The sequence below is a fragment of the Drosophila virilis genome, chromosome 4 (genome assembly GCF_030788295.1).
Source record: "Drosophila virilis strain 15010-1051.87 chromosome 4, Dvir_AGI_RSII-ME, whole genome shotgun sequence".
In the NCBI taxonomy this organism is placed as follows: domain Eukaryota; kingdom Metazoa; phylum Arthropoda; class Insecta; order Diptera; family Drosophilidae; genus Drosophila; species Drosophila virilis.
This window is the reverse complement of record NC_091546.1, coordinates 11,773,331-11,780,730: the sequence shown is the minus strand read 5'-3', so window position 1 is coordinate 11,780,730 and position 7,400 is coordinate 11,773,331.

The following is a 7,400-nucleotide window of genomic DNA, read 5'->3' as shown; positions in this document are numbered from 1 at the left end:
GAAGCTCCTCAATCCAGAACAAAATGTTCACATCTGTGCTTGATTAATAATATTTATTAAATTTGTTGTGCTCTGTCTTACCTAATTGCTCTAAATAAGAAGGCGTCAAACTTTGCTTAATAGCTGAATAGACTCTGTCTCTGCACCTTCTTATTTACAGGGTATTAGCAAATCCTAGCCGCTCAATGAGTATTTAATGCGTCAAACTGTTTAAATTTCTATTGGCTTTTTTTATTTTGTTTTAGTTTTGACTTTTGTTTTGGCCACAGATGTTGTTTTTGTTTTAGTTATTGTTGCTGTTATTGTTGTTTCTGTTCCTCAGATTGCACAAAAACTCTAGCTTGGTTTTCAACTTTTTGACCGTTTACAGATAGTCACACACACAGTCACACACGTATATATAACACGCAAATGGTCATCCTGTGAAATCATTTATTTTCCACTTTAGCCAGCAGAAAACTCAGTCACACGCACACATAGATATACAGGGAAATAAAAAGAAAAGTTTTTAGTTAGCTTTTGATGAGGGACAACTCAACGCTGGGCGCACTTTTCAAGTGCTCTGCACCCATTCCCAACCCTCCCAAGCGCCCGTTGCCTCCACAGTAGCCCACATGGTTACGAATGTACGCAGAGCAGATTCTCTGGGAAAAAAAAAACTTTAGCAAAAAAAAAAAGAATTCCAAAAAGAAAAGTATGACAATAGTTGGGCTATTGTTTTTGACATGACTTTCTATCAAAAACAAATTTGGTCTTCTTTGTTGTGTTACTTTGTGTCGTCTTTCTGTACTTTTTAGCTTTGCTACAAATCGAGTCAAACATGTGGCAAATGAAAGCCAGATAGCAATAGGGCGCATTATCACACACACAAACAATATCACATATTTTTTATTTTTTTTTTTGGAGCTCGAAATGCAGTTGACAACTGTATATGCCATTTGGCCATTGCCTATGGGCACGTTCTCGACATTACGACCATAAAATAAAAACCATTTGGATATTATACATTTGAAAAAAGTTGCGCACGACAGTTGTGCAAATCTGTCAATTTAATTTAAAAAACACACAAATACATAACAGTTTTTTAGCGACGTGCAAAAATATAAATACCAACTAAAAGGAAAGGCAAAATATGTATAAATTGTAAACGGATAATATTAGGCAAAATATACTTTTAATTATGCCTATTGGATCAATTTAGACTGTTTTAAATCAGGCATCGAACTTGTATCTAGTGATGTACTTATATATGACTTTCAAGCTTCAAGTCTGTTAACCAGTTTTGAAGGGTACGGAAAATCTGAACTTTGAAATTTTATTTATCATACCTCAAATGTGTTCATGGAATACAATGCAAACAACTTAGCCCTGTTCATACCCATTGGCTGCAAAATATTTGCTAGTGCCTGGTACTTTAGAAACAACCAAATGGTTTTTCAGACAACACTATGAACAAATTAAGATTGCAAGGATTTTTACTTAGCTTTTATTATCCGATGTAAGAAATTGACCTTAATTACACTGCCGAAAATGTTTATTGGGTTTGCCAATATGGCAGGAACAGCTTGTTATATGTAAGTCGGGCAATATTTCAAAATAGAATTATAGATAAAGAGCATAGATTTAGACAGATCGTTTGTAAATGGAAGAGGAATACTATCCGTAAAACTAGAACTAAACTATCCATCGATACAGATAGTTTGGCGGGCAGTCGAATCGGCTAGTCAAGAATATTTATATTATTAATACATGTTTTTAGCATTTTAGAAGTATAAAGAACAAACCAAATAACTGCTTCAAAAATATTAAAATTCAAGCTTTGTAATTGTTTATATGAAAAGTAGTATATATACAAATAAAATCCCATGGGATAGATTAAACTTAAAAACATTTATTAAAGACTAAAATGCAAATATAGCACAGTTGTTAGCAATATGGTGCGATCTTTTTTATTGCCAGGATAATCAACTGCATCCTCAATTGTATAGCGTTTAATATAAGCTATTTCAATATTTTTTATGCGTGCATAGATTATATGATTTACTGTCTATACAGTAGCAACTGGAGAGGCACAATGAAATCTGTGGCTTTGTGGCCAACCGCAGACAGACATGCAACAAAATTATTGTTGCAGCCAAGCAGCAAACAAAAAATGATAAAATATGAAAGCCCATAAAATCAATGCAGCACACACACATGCACATGCACATGCCAGAAGGTGAGGCTGAAAAGAGGCATGCCACACACACACGCACGCACACATAAAGACCGCCACCGCCGGCGTCAGCCGCTGCTGTCAGCTGCAGCAACTGCAGCATTTGGAGCAAAGTCAGTGGCAGGCAGACGACGGCGGCAACAGCATTGCAGAAACCAAAACCATTCCGGCAGTTGGACCGCGGTTGCAACGTGCCACGCACATGCACACAAATACAAACACACGCACACAGACTGGCACACACACATACATATGTGTCGCTTTTGCTGTCAGTGGAGCGTTGCACGAACGCCTTCGAATGGCAGAGTTAGCGTTTGCCTCGTACTTAACTTGAAAACAATTAGTCACAAATTTAATTTCTGTTTCAATGGGCAATACTAGGCACAGACGTTGCATGCAACATGCCAACCAGCTAACCAACTCTCTGTTAACTAATTGCCGGCGAAAGTGAAGCTCCCGCTTGGGGTTAGCCGCCATGTCAGCATCAGTTTGCAGCAACAACTCCTTAAACGATTTTAGATGTGTATACATGGCAAGTTTTTAAGACAAATAACTGTATGCAATTAATCTAAATAAAAGCTTAAAGCTTGATTAGCAGTACGCAGCAATTCGGTTGTTTTTAATTATTTTAAGTTTCTTCAAAAAGCTCCAGTAATAATAATTAGATGAAGCCCACAGTTTGACACATTCTTAGCAGATTATTTCACGTCAAATCGTTTAAAAATTGGTGAAAACAAATAATCTAACTTAAAGCTTTAACACCAACAAAATTGATAAAGCAGCAGTTGGCCGCTCAATCTGTAAAAAGCTTCAAATTCAACTGAAATACAGAGAGTTTAAAGCTTCTCTTATCTTCTTATATGAGAAAAAAAACCTCTTCACATAATTAAGATTTTTTGCACGCCTGAAAACAGAATAAACTAGCATAAGAACAATCTCCGTCCGTCGACATTACCTCAATATATGTTCTTAATAATATCCAAATATAAATTTAGTACTTACCCAATAATTCAAGTTCAAGTATGGAGGCAGACTTTAATATATATACGCATCCCTAAAAAAAAACAAGAGTAAAAAGGTCAGCTTAGAAAAAAATTAGGAGAAAAAAATCAGAAACAAAATAAGAAAGAGAAAAGGGCAAGAGAAAGAGAGAAAAGACATATATAAAAAGAGATACAAAAAGAAAATAAGAATAAAATATATTGAGAGTGAGCTGCGTAATTATAAATTATGAGAATCGCATAGAAGAGGAATGTTTAAACACAAATTACTACAATGCAGAAATCAAACTTATTTAACTTTTAGAAATGCACTAATGCATATATCTATGCATGCATGCATACAAGCAAACATGTATCTATACATGCACGCATGTATACATAAATAAACAAAATTCAAACATACATACATACCTTCACATATACATAGACACATTCATTCATAAATAAGTTCATACATACATACAAATATACATATTATATACAATACATACTTGCATACATTTGTACATTCAGTCATGTATACATACCTCCATACAAACATACCTGCATGCAAATATGCATGTATATTTACATATCATCATTACATATAGACATGCATACATACATGCGTACTTATATGCATACATGCATACATGCATACTTGCCGACACATACAGCAGCAATATTCACAATTCATTTTTTCCAAATGTAATCAAAACTAGATGAGACTATTGTGATCTCATTCAAATACTTAGTTTGAATGCGAATATCAGCCAATGTCATTGGGGGCTAAGCACACAAATGAGCTGCCCTCAAAGCATTTCGTATCGCATCAATGATGTATTTTTGATTGCAGCTACTTAGAACAAAAAATAAAATAAAAAGAAGAGCTGCAAAAAAAAACAGCAACAATCACAATCAGGAAAATTGAGAGGGCGACACAAAAACAAAACGCAGATGAAATGCCAAAATACACATACACCAGACCAAAAACATCAGACAACAGGCAACAGACAGCAGCAGCGGCAGAGGCAGAGGCTGAGGCAAGCATCATAACCTGTAGCTTCAGGGGCAACACGCAGCGCAGAGTGTTATACCCGAAACCGAAAGCCACCCGCACATGCCCCTCGCGCAGCTGCCATGCACAGATAAATGTGTGCTGGCGTTCTGCCCGGAACGCACCCAAAAGCGAAAGTTCACACCGAAATTGAAACCCAACAACAAAATGGAAAGCCGCGTGGCGCCTGAATAAAAAAAAAACACACACACACACACACACAGGAAAAAGAAAGAAAATCTGTGTAGCATAATCTGAGGCGCAAAATGAAGATGACAATAAATTCGATTCGATTTCGCTTTGATTTAGTTTTGGGCGAATATCATCATCCTTGGATTACCAGGCACTGAGCGCGCCACAGGCCCCACCCGCTCCCCTCTGCTCCTCGACTGGTCCCCAGCTGCCTGATGATGATGATGATGACAACGATTGTCGCCTTATGGCATTGGCTTGGCCAAAATGAGAGCATGGCAAACACAAATAGATAACAGACAACAAATAAAAGCCAAAGCAAACCGAAATGAAAATAAGACAAAGCAAATTCACGCACATGGCCAAACAGAAGCGGGGCGAGGTATTGCGCGCGCGGGTCGCCCAGGATCATTGGCTGAGAACACATTCGGCAAATCCTGTGCAGCTTATGTTGGATTTCAAATTTTGATTGAAAAAATCACAAGAGATTTTTAGTGCGCCAAGCAAACGAAACCAAGCAGACACAACTGACATCCTTCGGCCAATACCCCAACCACATCACAACTCTCCACCAACCCACCCTCCTCACTCACTTACACCACTAAAATAGGCGACAAATAGCGAAATGTTGCCACAGATTGCCATAATGATGGAACCTAGAAGCAGGCAGGAAGGCAGCCTGAGCCGACAATTCCTATTTAATAATTCAGTCTGTTTGCCGCTATTCGCTATTTTGATTTGGCCCAATCACTTGGTCATCAGTCGATGCGACCGCCAAAGGCAATGTTAACGACATTCCTTCAGCGATTTTGGTCCTTGAGAATATGCTTAGTTCGGTTCGTGGGAGGGCACATAATTGGGATTGTAAGACGATAACGGAGCAACACAAACAGCAGTTGATTGTTCTCCTTTGAATGTAATCTGCAACTAGTATTTGAGTCTTAAATTAAAGGTTGTTTTTCCAAATACCACAAAAGTTGACAGACATGACTTTTAAAGCTGTGACTAAAATAATAACTACCCACTAACTTATGTCAACTATCGTGCCTCAGGCGGAACCGTACGAGATGTCATATAATTTACATAGATATTGGAAAACAAAATCGAAGTCGATCGAATGAAAAACAAAAAGTTTAGTTCAAGTTTTCCCGCCCAATATACGGCCATGGGCCCAGAATTCAACTTTCACTCATAAAACCTACAGTTTCCAAGCAAAAAGTTTCTTTCAATCATTTTCCGTGAATTTTTCACTGCTGCGAGTGGAATTTCAATGAACCCCGTGATAGCATGATAAATAATTGTAATTTTCCCGTGCTGCTTCGCAAATAGGTTTCCACCCAGCGAAGTGGATTTTGAGTAAATGGTGAATCACGTTTTAAATAACATTACTGATTAATATCAAAAAATGAGAAACATATTTGAATCAGTAGCCAGAAACTTTATATTAATTTGTTAAGTAGAGCTTCGAAAATAAGCTTAAAGCTAATGAGATGAAATTTAAAGTTGAGCAATAAAAGTTTTCTAAAAGCGTTAACTCCGAAAATAATTTTTTAAAATACAAATTGTTTTCTACATAAACAGATAAATAAATACTTTCTAAGATTCATATAATCAAGACTGGCAACAAACATGCACTGCGGCAGAAGCTAACTGCTACAGGCCAACTAACAGAGTTACTTCTGAAAGCTCTGACTGGCATAAAACTCGAAGTTTCAGACGAGCTTTTTGTCAAGCAGTGTTTCGAACCAAGCATTCAAAATAGATTCAAAAATATGTTTGATATCAGTTAAATTGGTTACCCAACTAACAATAAAAATGTATGCAAAAAAAATGTTGTAAAGCACTTGGGACTATATTTCTAATCAATGTTATTCCAGAAATTCACCGATAAAAATAACGTTTATAATTCAAATTGATCGTGGGTAGATTTATTGTGGCAAAATTCGAATACCTGTTATGGGGTAATTACCTATTTATCGCTCAATAAATTTGTATTTGTAATGGCTTTTAAATAAATTTCTCGCTCATTGACTATATGATTATTTGCACATGCAAGCAATTGGATCAAAAAGCCCTAAAATTTATCTAGATCTGAAGGGTTTATCGAGCATCAGGTTTGTACTAAATCGATTTTTACTTAAACACGTGTGGAATATATTCATTTGAAACTAGCATTAGTTATAAAACTTATGAAATCAGACGCTTAACCTCGCTGTTGTAAATATAAATTTATCGGCATTGTAAAATAAATGCGCTTTGCGGCTTATTCGCCATGTGACAGTTCAAAGTATCAATTTATTAATGAATTAGCAATTTTTTTTCAAGTGTCCGATATTCAATCACAACGTTTCATTTTAGCAACAACTCAAAACCGTTTTGGCGCGTGCAGGTTTCCGTTTGCTTCTTATAGCCACACACAGTACATAAGATCGTATTACTGCCGGCAACATTAGATTGAGTAATAGTTGTAGTTGTTTCTTCAGCATTAGCTATTTTTGTATCGTTGTTGAACTTGCCGAGCCTTCCAGCCGCCCGTAGGCTGTCTGGTTTTGCGGTACAGCGAGGTTGTATTTAATCACCCACTGTAAATTAAATTGCGACTAGTAATTAAAACCACTACTTAAACATAGGTTGTCGGTGATACTAAAATCGCGGCGCAGCTTAATGTGGATATCGTTTTGCATCACATCAGTCTCGTGGTATACTTCAAATGATTCGCTTGTAAAATTCGGAATTCGAAAGCCTAGCGATCCTTTCTCACAGCAAAACTTTCCGTCGAGTCTTAGAATTTACTGGTGTATTTTCAAAAATCCATATAACGGTAGTTTTATACATTTAGAAATTTTCTAACAGCAAAGAAAGCATAGAAAGTGCTCTCTTAAATTTCTTTAATTTTTGTTATTTTCCTTGCCAAGCAGCTTTTTTGTCTTTCTACAATTATTCAAATTTTCGAGTG